Source organism: Uloborus diversus, chromosome 1 (assembly GCF_026930045.1).
Source record: "Uloborus diversus isolate 005 chromosome 1, Udiv.v.3.1, whole genome shotgun sequence".
Lineage (NCBI taxonomy): Eukaryota > Metazoa > Arthropoda > Arachnida > Araneae > Uloboridae > Uloborus > Uloborus diversus.
Window position 1 is genome coordinate 42,026,943 of NC_072731.1, and position 13,874 is coordinate 42,040,816.

Below are 13,874 nucleotides of genomic sequence, written 5' to 3' on the forward strand. Positions count from 1 at the left end.
ACTGTTGGAAATTTTATATTTAACGGCAAAATCATGCCTACTTTTACAAAAAAATACTGTTTGTACGAAGTTTTACGTATTAAGGGAGTTTTGCGGCATCATTTCATTCAGAATGACTTCCATAACTATGAGATTGGCGAACTTGATCCAATTTTGCACCAATGCCAGGACGAGAAAAATTTTTCTTTCGCATTCGTAAAAAACGAGTGCAGAAATGTCTATTTGCAAGGAACAGACTACGAATGAAGCCCCTCTTTAAGGTGGGATTCATTAAATTGTAACCGTTCGTGACAATGCGGAGGAAATAAATGACAAGATTAGTATACAATGGGGAGAAAGGGACATCAAGCTTTTTTTTTTTTTTTTTTTGATAAGAACGTTTATGAAAAACAGTGTGATATGTGGCAAAGGGAATAGGTTCTACGGTGAAATGTGAAACTTTTCGACAAAGGGGAGAGAGATCAAAAATTTTGAAAAGTGCTTTTGTCAGTTTTCCCCTAAACCGTAAAGAAATCACAAACACGATTTTTTTAAAAATTAAACTATTATTGCGACGTCCGGAGTTTTTGAATGGACAATTTTTAATATAGCAAGTAGGATTCGTCCATTTGACTGTTTGGAATTTAATAATTTTAACGGCAGAGGTCAGGGCAACTTACTCAATAATATTAAACTTATTAAAAGAAGCATTGTTCATGCAGAAGTTTTACGTTTAATCTGAGTTTTGCAGGATAATTTCATTTGGGCAGATTTCGACAATTGTTTAATTGGCGGGCGCTCTTCATCTATTGGCGTCAAATTTTTGACACCAATTGCAGCTCGAAAAATGTTTTTACTTTGCATACGAAAACAAAGAGTAGGGAAATGTATATTTGCATACGGTTGCCACAAAATAGGGGCTGTCCAAGAATGAAGTCCCGGTTTAAGGTGGGGTTCACGAAATAGTAACAGTTTGTGACAAAGGAGAGGAATGACATGACAAGAGGGGCAAACAATGGGGTGAACGTGAAAACAAGCCAAGTAGGAACGTTTATGAAAAACAGCGTGACATGTGACAAAGGGAAGAGGGGGTATAGTGAAGCGCAAAACATTGTGACAAAGGGAGGAGAGAGTCGAAAATGTTGAAAAGTATGACATCAGTTATGCACCGCCCTTAACCATAAACAAATCACAAAGTCGACCTTTTTAAAAAATTGTACTATTATTACGACGCCCATGGTTTTTGAATGGACAGTTATATGTTGACACGAGTAGAGTTCGTTCACGACATACTTGGAAATTTATATTTCTAATGACGAAAAAGCAACTTATTCAATAATAGTAGACGTTTTATAAGTAACATAGTTCACACAGAAGTTTTACGTATAAATTGAGTTTTGTGTGATGCTTATTTCATACGGGAAGATTTCGAAAATTGAATAATTGGTGAGTTTTATCCATTGGCGTCAATTTTTTTTTTTTGTAATGTCAGCGCGAAAAATGTTTTTCCTTTGCATGCGTAAACAAAGAGTAGGGAAATATTCATTTGCATAGGGTTAGCACAAAGCAAAATGATTAAGGAATAAAATTATTCAAGTCAGCAATCTGTCGACCACACCAATTTCTCAATGGGGTTGATTCCTTCAATCAAAAGTACTACTTTTAGTCACTAAAATAGATAGAATAAGAAAAAAAAATGTTGAGCCAGAAAAAGCTTTTATTTTCTCAACAGTTGTTTTTTAAAACTTTATTGAATGTCCGATTTTGGAAATAAGGTGTGATCTTTATGACGTTATAAGTGATGTAATTTGGCGCGCGATTCCATTGCCGAGGTAAATGTTTACGGTTTGCTCTTAACCGTGTATTCGGGTTATGATAATTTGCGCTGTGCGCTAATGGCATCAATAAGTGACATTTTATCGCTTTTGATGCCAAAAAATTAATTTCAATCTGCGCACCGATTAAAATAGTTGTTAAAAAATATTAAATTTATTCAAATTATTTAAAAAATGGTTGAATTCTTTGTTTTTAAACATCCTCTTTCAGTAAAAAATACTTTGAAAATTTCGGAAACGACCCCATTACCGAAATATCCCCTTTTATCCATTTATTTTGAGATTAACAGATAAAAAGCAAAATTGGAATAAATTATTACTGTGGTATTGTGTGTCCGTATAAAATTTGTATGTTTTCAGATATGCAGTAAACATGAGTAAGAGTAGAAATAAAAATTTTGGAAATAGTTAAATTCATACAAGTTTTCTCAACTATACATTTATGAATATGGTCGAATTTCGACCACGGGACGAATACTAGTTTTACATAAATACGCATATTAAAATTTACATTACATTGCTGGAAGTAGTACTGCGGAATCATCATCGTCTTTGAGCAAAAGTTTTATTAATTGAGTGTTGATCAACTTAGAATTATTTCGTTTCAGTGAAACGTCTAATTTAATTTAGTGTGGAGGGTTCATTGTTTCAAGGCTTTTCTAAATATAAAAAAAATAAATTTCGGTTTCAAATGTCTGGAATTTTAAATACAAACGTCATCAGGAAAAAGTCTTACATAACTCGAGCTTGAACAGAAGTATTTTCATTTCTTTTCAGTAAAAGGAAATCTTGAAACGCATATGCAGAAATCGTTTACAGTTTTACTACTAAACAGTCATTAAACTCTTTTATGTAATTAAACTTTATTATTATGTTTTAAATTAAGTTTTTTGACACATATATATTTTTTAAAATTTACATTCCTTTCCTGGACACTTGTAGAGCACAATCCTCGTTTTTACATTTTTTTGTTGCAGGTCGATTCTATTGCAAAATTCCATAAAAATTTAATTTGTAAAAGCTATTTTTCACATTTATAAACTTTATTAGTTGAACACAAATAATATGTTTCACTACTTTTCTAGAATGAGCCCCCCCCCCCCCCTTCCCTTTCATCATCAAATATAGCTGAAATTTTTTTAAGGTATCATTTTTAGCCTACTTTTCCAGTAAAAGTCAGAAAATGAAGAAAAAAGCATGAAAGAAGGCTTAATGCATCTTAAAAATATCGCGAAAAACAAAAAAAAAGAAAAGCAAAATAATTAAATAAATATCGAGTAGGGTATTGAGATGGGGGAAAATGTCTGTCGGTCTGTCGGTCCGTCGGTCTGTGTCTGCCCCCCCCCCTAATAACTTTTGAATGAATTGTCCGTTTGAACAAACTTTTTTTTCTTCGAAAGATTTTGGCGAGGACACCTCATTCCCAAATTTCACTTTTTGATTTGAACTATTTTTTGTTCAATTTTGAACAGTTCAAAAAATATTAACATAAGCGCCTACGGGGAAATTCAAGGCAATTCCGAACTGTGAGGCGAATTTGCTTCAAATAAACTTTGTAGGACAAAGCTTTTGATGAAAAACTTGTAAATAAAATATCTTTTTGATTTGAACAATTTTCCGTTCAATTTCGAACAGTTCAAATCCCTTAACATTAGCGACTACGGGGAAACTGAAAGTCAATGTAGATTCCGTACTTGAAGGCGGATTTACTTCAAACAAATTTTGTTGGAAATAGCTCTTGACCCCAAATTCCAGACTCCGACTCCGTGAATTTAGAGGCACCTGACTCCGACTCCGACTCATGTGCCCGATATTTAATTGGACTCCGACTCTCCGACTTCGACTCTGACTTCGTAGATTTGGCAAAAATTTATACACGGAGGACAAATGACTCACTCCGATTCTTGGACATTCGACTCCGACTCCTTTATCTCAAAATGAGATTGACTCCGACTCCGCAGCTATGGTTTTAACTGTGAAATACTTATTGTTGATATGACTTGTTTTTATTTTCACGCTAAAGTTTAAATTTAGGTATTCAGTTTTCGGGAATAAATTCGAAGTCATTTATGTTTCTACATAAAGATATGAGCAGACGATTTTTTTTTTCTTTTGACAGTGAAAATTGTTTATTTAAGTTGACATTTTTTATTGTTTTTATTTATTTTGGTAAGTGCATTAATTCATTAAAAAAATTATTTTTGGCAGCAGGGGAAAAAGAAACTTTTTTTTTTGATGTGATGTATTTATTTTAATGAGCTTATTAATTTTAATTATTATTTTTTCGTTTTGAAAGCTGTTAAAGAATTTTTTTGATGGAAAAAAGTGTACTAGCTGCTTTGTTTAAAAAGTGCTGCTATTTTATTTGTTTGTTTTTTTTTTAATTTTATTATTATTTTTTTTTTAATTTTTAGATGAGTGAGGAATATTTTATGCCTAGAAATGAGCTTAAGATATTAAAAAAATATGTTTGGAACACTTTGCGATGTTAGCTATTTTTGAGAATAATGATCAATTACAAGAATGTAGTATGGGTATACGGGAAAGTAGGCTCGTTTAGTTCTAGACGGAACTTCTTGTTTTTTAATAAATTTCCTGCGAGATTATCCGAGTTCCCTTCCTCTAATGTCTTCAAAAACAGCTTAAAACGGTACTTTTAAAATTAAATTTTAAAACATTGAGGCAATAGGTCCTCTAAAGATGTTCTTATTTCTTCACCTCTGAGTCATTTTCGGTGGGGATCATTCATAGAACCTAGCTATTACCCTTACAGTTTAAAAAAACGGTCTAAAATTGTTAAAGACGGTCTAAAACTGAAATTTTGAAACTCCAGTTTAATTCATTTTGCTAGAAAGCCTCCCCCCTCCCCGTTTTCTCACTTTTACATCAACAAAGACAGCTTAAACGTTATTGTCAAAAACGCAGCTTCAATGAATATCGCGGGAAGGTATCCCAACACTTTTGCCCGAACAATTGTATATATTTTTTAAATTTAACTATTTAGATTCTTCTGCAATTTAAGCAGTATCATGAATAAAAGTTTATTTAAAACAAAATGTGAATGCTCAGAGATATACAAGTGCTAAATGAACAAATGCTAACGCATAATGTACACAATATAGGCAGCTCAACGATCTGCAGATGCTAAGTTAATTTTCAAATGATTAAGCATAATGTAATGAACAGTAATTGAAATAAATAATTTGCATTAAAAATATTCAAACCCATACCAAAACAGTTACAGATTAAAATTACGAAATCGACATCAATGTTTACTAATACTTTCTGCGTAGCTTCGCAGAATTTGGCACTCGTGATGAAATACTTTAAAATTTCATGGCACAAAGTTATTTCATATAAGTTTATGAGTAAGGAGATTGAAAAAATGTAACAAAATTTTCAATAAAAATAATTTTTTTTCTTGAACATTTTTTTTAAATAATGTATACATACAGTAGATAGTAAAACCAACCAATCTTTATCTAGCCATCCTCGTTACAGCAAAGAAAACAATGGTTTCACAAGTGTGCCTAAATGTGACCTAATATGCTTTCAAATGTGATGATGAACCATCTGTTGTCTGGACTCGTGTGTTGGCCCACGACGTTCAGTATCCAGAACACATTCGGAACACTTTTGAAATTTTCCTTCTGACGGAGCATATTCAGAACACGTCGTAGTGCACATTCACATATTTGGATCACTTTTTCTTAAATGAAGTGTTGCAAATTGTACAGGTGGGGTTGCAATGTACTAGGTGTCAGGTATATTAGTTGCGTAGAGCCAACCTCCAAGACGGCCTAACGTATGCCCTTAGACTTTTTTTTGGGGAGACATCACACAGCGAGTGTATGCAATCCTTTCACTAATATTGCTTTGAAACCGTATTACCTCATGACAACATTTCAATTTCCATGTTGCATAATCTGTAGTAGTAAATGCAGTTCCATGTCGAGATATGCATTTGTGCTTATAGTACGTCATTTTCCACATTTTGCAATTATCAACATTAAGGAGCAGAGAATGTCTTTTGTTTTTTAATTTGATGATGCTGAACTACTTTGTAATTGACTTTATTTTCGTACGTCTTAAGCCTGTCCGAAACGTACTAAGAATTAACATAAAATATTATGAAATTTCAGTGTGAGGTACTGGTATGCTTTGGTTTATAAACGGGCTGTTAATATTTTAAATGCTGCTTAGTACTGCAGTCTAATGCATACTATGTTGCATAACATAGTTAAGACTATTTTTCTACAGTTCCGAAATACATATTACTAAACATAAGAAGGTTGCAGTTTTGGTCTTATGTCCCAGCGTTCGTAAACAAAAAGCTACCTTAAACATCCGACGGTCCTGCTTGTACATGTGCGGAGAATCTGGGGTATCCGTAAAGTAACCTATAAAAATAGAATCAAACCCGCGAAGTGGTATTTTCTATTGTGTGTGTTGTTACTAGATTTTTACATGCTGACGGGTGCAATGCAGTAGAAATTCATTGAGAAATAATTAATGTGTACAGAAATGTTTCCTGAGCAACATCAACGTAAAAAACTTGGTGTTGAAAATTCGAAAAAGAAAGTTAAGACGTGCATGATGCGATTTGCCCGTCGATCAGGTTCTGGGTTTGCAACTTTCCACTTTTTGGTCGAATGCATATCTGGATCAGAGAACAAAGGTTTGTTTCTGGCAAAACGAAAAGAAATTATTTACTGACCAGGTTGATAATGCCAGGGTGCTGCCTCCTATGGCGAAGATTGTGAAAATTCATGTCAAGCTGTTATAAATGTCCCACCTAAAAAAGGAGTAAGATTATATGCCTTAATATTTAAACCAAACAGTTTTTATTTCCACTGCAGTTCTCCTTTCACTTCACTACCGATCAGACCCTAAGCAGAACAGTCCTCGTGACGAAGAATAGTCTTATTGAAAAGTCGTGTAAATAATTGACCTATATAGGTCGCAGCATTGACCTACATTAGTCGAAACATTGACCTATATAAGTATACTTTTACCTATACATAAGTCTTACTCGTGTTTATTGCTATCTAATTACATTTCGCTGTTATTGCACGCATTGATTTCCTCATTCTGGTTTTACGTATTTTCCCTACATAGTGAAAGGATGATACCGTTCTTAATTTGTATAACTAGGGACCAAAACGTCCCTGGTTAATATTTTCTTAACCAAGGACGTTTATTAATTAAATACTGTTTTCTATAATGCTTTGCATTTTTTTCTAATAGCAACAAACATTGCATTAAAAATTAAACATAGTATTTTTCATTAATTTTTTATTGTCCGTAAACATCACTGCATAAAAACAGTTTTTAATAATTAGTTTTTTGATGTAAGAATGAATAAAAAAATACTTCCAAAGCCTTTCGGTATTTAATGAGTTTCAACTAAAAGCAATATTCATTATTAATGAAAGACGCGATTGTTGGAAATTAGATCAATGTACTAATCTTTAACACTGAATATTTTGCCAAAAGCCCATAAGTTATTCACGAAAGTAGTGACTATAATTAAAATTTTATGTCTCAAAACTCTGTCTTAGGAATTTTAAAACAAAACGCTCTTATAAATTATGCACAAAACAATCAAATTTTTCGGGATCATCCTAAAACGACATATGCTTCTATGAATAATGTTTATTACGTGTTTGGTAAACGAAATTGAATTTTCATTATTTAGTTTGTATTTTCCAACTACATAGGAAATTTAAACTAACAGAAGATCTCATGTGTGCTACTGAGCGTAGTTTAAAATTATACAATCAATGTTCCCGATATTTGCATCTCTGAAGCAATTTTCCGTTTTCTGTCCGTACTGCTGCATCTGCAGCGACATGTGTTTTTTGGACTAATATGCGACTGTAAGTTATGGATCTATAGATAAATCTAATAATCAAGTAAGATTTCCAAATACATTATTTACATTTAGAATAAAGAAATTCTAAATGTAAATAACGCATAAATTTAGTATGTATATTTTAAACTAGTACGAACAATTTCGAAGTAATGCTTAAGTTCTTAAAATACAAATATGATCAAAAAAAAAACAGTTTAATTTTTGAACTGTAAAAGCAGAGACTTTGAATTCTAGACTAAGGTAAGATATTGTTTTACATTTCAAATGAAACAATCAAAACTTAAATGGAACAAAGGTCTCATCAGATTTTTTGCCTTAGATGTATTTTTAAAGCTTTGATAGATGGTCGGACCATTGAAAAGGAATACAAAATCTAGACAGTGAAGTCTTCAATTCTTGAAGCAAACATATTTAGTCACGTGACATATTTGAAAGTAAAGTATTGGAAGAAATCAGGTTTCTTCCACTAATTTCATTTAAAGCATGTATCCCATTCTTCCATTCTTCAAAATTGAGCTTTGCAACTCGAGATCTTTGCCTCAGCATTTCCTAAGATAATGATTGGATTTGCTCCATCCACTTACTAATTTCTGCTCTAAGGGTCAAATCTATCCAATTAGGGCTTCAAAGAAAATTTGAACTCAAATAGCTGAAAAACATGTATTTCAAAATAATTCGAAGTTTCTCTATTTTCTCTCAGAACGGTAAAGTAAAAGTATCAAAACCTTCGAATAGTGCTTAGGTGACTTCTAGACGAACATTTTGTTGTGATGTTGTAAGTAGCTCGTATGGTAGGAATGGACAATTTTAATTTGCTTCCAAGTATGAGATGTTTCCATGTAGCTCTAGAAAACCCATACCAAATAACCAAATAAAACGCTGCGAAAGTAATATATATAAATGAAACATAGAATATATATATATATATATATATATATATATATATATATATATATATATATATATATATATATATATATATATATATATACACTGCACGACATTGAAAATGCAACACCAAGAAGGAATGTTCAGAAATGTATGCAAATTTTAGAGTAGACGTACATCACTGAGTTATGTAAATGATGTGAAATGCGCAGCTATCTGACGCACGTGAAGTAAGATATAAGGGAAGGAACTTGCAGAATGGGCAATATTCGTGTCGTTATTTCTGACTGGAGAATTATCGAAGAAATTTTGTTTTTGTCTTGGAGGATATGTGTAACACGAAAGAATGCCAGGACGCCGACAACGAAGGCACTTCCAGCAGATAGACGATTTTACGAGGGGTATGTTGATTGGACTGAGAAGGGGAGGTTGGTCCGTACGTCAAATCGCAGCTGAGATCCACATGGATGCGAGTACGGTGCATCGGCTGTGCCGAAGATGGTTGGAACAACGAAATATGACAAGATTGAGGGGTGCAGGGGTAGTCAGATTGACGTCAAAACGCGTGGATAGACGCATCCACCAACAAACTGTAGCAGACCCACAAGTCACTGGTTCCTCGATTCCGTAGCAGGTGCAAAATACCCTGAATATTCCCGTGTGAACCAGAACCATTTCCCGTCGTTTGGTAGCACGTGGTCTGAAATCACAGAGTCCGCTAAGAAGACTGGCATTGACCCCACAACATAGACAGCAACGTTTAGTATGGTGCCGGACTAGAGCGACGTGGATGACAGAATGGCTAAATGTCGTGTTCAGAGATGAATCCCGCTTCTGTTTATCCAGTGATAGTCGCCGCATACGTGTGTGGCATCGACGTGGAGACAGATCTAATCCGGCAGTAACTGCGGAACGTCCCACCGCACGACAACGTGGCATAATGGTTTGGGGCACAATTGCGTACAATTCCATATCACCTCTAGTTCGTATTCAGGACACTTTGACGGCCCAACGATACTTGGATAATGTGCTGAGGCCGGTGGCAATCCCTTATCTTCAAGGGCTACCTAATGCATTTTTACAACAGGATAACTTCCGACCGTGCTTGCATCTGCCAACATGCTCTCCAAGGCACACAGATGCTTCCCTGGCCACCATACTCTACGGACCTGTCACCAATCGAACATGTATGGGATGTGTTTTGACGCCGTTTGTAGACTCTGTCCCTGCCTCGTTCAGAACACGAACTGTGGCAACTGGTTGAAAGGGAATGGAGAGTCATCCCTCTGCACACCATCCACATCCTTATTGACTCTATGCCTAGAAGTGTTTTTTCGTGTATCGCTGTCCGCGGTGGTCCTACATCTTACTGAGCCGACGCCGTTCTCGCTCTGTGTTCTGCCTATTATTTTGAAATCAAGATCATTTATTATTCCTTGCTGTCTCTGTCTTTTTTTCAAATTTCATCACTTTCTGACCACTTTCTCTTGGTGTTGCATTTTCAATGTTAAGCAGTGTATATATATGTGTGTGTGTGTGTTCCATAAACAAATCCACAGTTTTCGTCGGAGCTGGACCAAATTTGGCAGGAAGGTACTTGGCACCCGAGAAGGAACGTAGAGGGGTTTTCGAACGCCAAAAACATCCGAAAATTTGATTTTTAATTTAAGGGCCCAAAAATGGCATTAAATTGCTCTTTCTACCCGAAATAGTTATCCGATTTCTTTAATTCAGGTTCCATTTGAAAGCGCGCAAAAAACACCCATATAGTTTGTTTGAATTTCCAAAAAAAAAGTTGTAAAACCACCATGAAAAATTAAAAAGCAGTTTTAAGCTTAGTGGAACTCGATTTTCCTATCGGAAAACTATCGTTTGCGCGATCTATTTTAAATTAGCGTTCAGAAGGCTGTCAATTTTTTTTTTCTCGGCTTTTTCTAAATATTTTTTTTTTTTTTTGTTTCGAGGTATTTCCTTTTTTAATTATTATTTGGCGATTTATCTTCTTTCCTTTTCTTCGAATTTTAGTTGTATTTATAGAGAGTTTCGTTTAGTTTTTTCGGGAACTTTTGATTCGCCGTTTTCTTTTTTTGAGAATGATTATTTTGACTGGAAATTTTTTGTTGTTTTCTCTAATTGAAGCCTGATTGTTGAACACCCGTCACTTGACACGACTTCGATTTTAGTAAGACATGCAAAGCCGGACATTGCAGCTAGTAACTTTACAAAAAAACTAAATAAATCATTTCCCTAAAACTTTGTATTCCACTTCACTCTTAATACTGACAAATAAAGTAAGCTTTTTAATTAAATTAGTGAACATTTATAATAAAATACATACATTCTTGCAGAAATTATGCAGCTGGAAAACGTACTTCTGCTTCTAGGCCAGGGTTCCAAACCTGTGGGTCGCGACCCCCAAGGGACTTGCGAAGCATTTCTTAGGGGATTGCGACATTATCTCTACATTTAAAAATATGTCATCGAATAATAAAACAATTAAAATATATTGGGGCAAAATAGCATCCTTTTAGTGCATCATCAATACTTGAGCGCAATGGTGAACCCAGGAGAAGATTTATGAGACTTACAGCCCCCCCCCCTCCCCGCCACTCATGCCAGAGTCCATGATCTTCCAACGTCTTTTAAGATTATCTTAAATTTTGATGTAGGGAATTAAATCTCTACAAAAAAAAAAATCGCGAAAAAGTCCGGAATTCACTCTTTCTAGCATCATCTAAAATCGTATAAAATTTCGTTTTAGGAACTTCGATTTCGAATAATGTCTCTGAGAGATTCTCTAAACCCCAACCCTTACCTTGAAAAACATCCTGTAGTTCCGTTTTTAGGACTATATTTTGGAAATATTCCGGAGAAGAGCCCTGAATCCCACCCCGTCACCACACTTCATCAAAAATAGTCAAAAGATCAGTTTTTAGGAATTTAATTTCAAAAAAAATTCCTGGGAAGTGCCTACTGTCCCCCTTCACATAATTAAAGATCCTCTAAAATTTCGTTTTTAGGGCTTTAATTTCACAAACATTCCAGATCCTCCAAGCATTTTCCCTTGTTATAAAATATAACCTACTATTATGTTCTTTTGACTTAAATTTCAAAAAGCTATCTTGGGAGTACCCACAATCCTCTGTTACCCTGCATCACTAAATTCGTCTAAAATTCAGATTTTGGAACTCCAATTCCGAAAAATATCCAAGGGAGGGGCTCAAATTCACAAAATTTCCTGGGAAAAGTCATCCGAACCTCTTCTCTTCCCTTAACTTCAACAAAGAGATGGTCTACAATTGAGCTTATTTGACACATCACTTTTATTTTCGAAAACTTATAGAACATCCCTGATTCTTCTCCCCCTCCTCTCCCCATTGCTAAAAGTCCTCTAAAACTTCATTTTTGGACTTCAATTTCAAGAAATTTAAAAGTCAGAGTCTCCGAGCTTAAACCGTTCTAAAAAGTCCTTGAACATCTCCTCCCGAACATCACCAGAGAGCGTGTAAACTGCAATTTTAGAACTACAGTTTCGAAAATTTGCCGCATGTGGACCTTTGTGAATGTTAGATTTACGATTGTAGATTCATAGCTAATTCTAATATTCGGCTTATATAACGCAATTCTCTAAATTTGATTGCTCATATGCTTGTACGGACATCCCCTCTTCTTCCACTCCAAGCAAAAATCTGGGCTATCTTTTTTTCTCGCTATACATACGTTTAAAAAAAAAAAAAAAAAAAAATGAGTGTCTGCCAAACGCTCTCCTCCCAATTTTCTGATCTCGCGACGGTGTTTGTAAAAAATAGGGAGTCGCGGGTTGTTTAGATGGTGAAAAGGGGGTCGCGACGGGAAAAAGGTTGGAAACCAGTTTTAGGCGCTATTAGATATATTATGATTTAAACAATTCCTATAGAAAGACAAATTTAAGAAATATCTTTATTAGTTATGGATCATAAGAAAGAAATCGTGGAATTCCCAGAAAAGTAAAATATTAATACACATCAATTCTGTGTTAATATGGCGATTTCCGGCTGTAAAAATTGATTTTTGAGGAGATTGTTCAGCTTTCAACCAATAATAGCAAATCATCAGTACACAGCTCTTGAAATGCATGCGGTAATGCGACAAGAGGTTAATTTACACGTTATTACACTTTAATTCACAATTATACTTGCGTGATAGAATTTAAACATTTATTTCAGACTTCCTTTTTATAGGGTCAATCCTTAGTCTGTAAGGTCAGTGACTAATATGGGACTTTTACGAAAATGTTGAACAACGCTCATGTAAGATAGCGAGCCCAAATATCGCCAACTTGTAAGCTAACTTTAGGCAGAAAATGCCATTAAATAATCTAATAAACGGTTGTTGAGATTGTATGAAACCTATTAATGAGTAAGGGATCCTTTTTGGGATCTTTCAAATTTGCAAACAAGTAGCTAATATAGTTTAAAATTTTCACAAACCCTAAGTCTAGCGGTTAGGTAATCATTAGAGAAATGTAACCTTTATGCAACAGAAAAAAATACAATTTTTTTCTCATAAATGCATACAATTAAAAAAAAACAATCAAAACTTATGCGTTATAGCTAGCAGAATTGTACTAGAAAAGGTAATTGCACAAAAAACTTCAACGCCTAAACATATTTGCTAAAAAACTATAAGTAAGAAACAAAGAAAACCACTCGGTATGTTTTAGTCTTTTGATATAAGCTATAAATACAATCAATTATTTTTATTCGAGCGTTAAGCAATTAAAGTCTTTTTTTCCCTTTTCAGACTAAATTAAACTTTCTTTCTTGCCAAAAACATATAATTTTCTATTTTCTAGAGCTGACAATCCACAAAACATTTTCAAAGGTACGCGCCGCCAAAAAGAGAGCGAAGATGAGATATATTGATGCAATCCCATTGTAAGAATAACGAATAAAAGCAATTGGTAAATTTTATTTTCATATATTGATTTTATTTTTTTTACTTTGGAAAAAAAGGATGAATTAAAATCAACTGCTCAAAAAGACATATTTTTTACTTAGTACTAGCAAGTAAGACATATCTTTAGCTTACTAGCAAGTAAGACATATCTTTTGTTCGCTGCTTAAAGACGCAGGTATTTTGTGTTTGTTTTTCCCCGAATAATCATTCGCAGTTTTCGGAAGTTATTTGAAAGTACTGTTTTAATAAAACATGGGCATATTTTCTGAAATCAGACATTTATATCGACTGAAAATATGTATTAGATGCTGAAAAGAACCCGAACAGCTTTGAAAACTTGCGATTTTCTTTAAATTTGA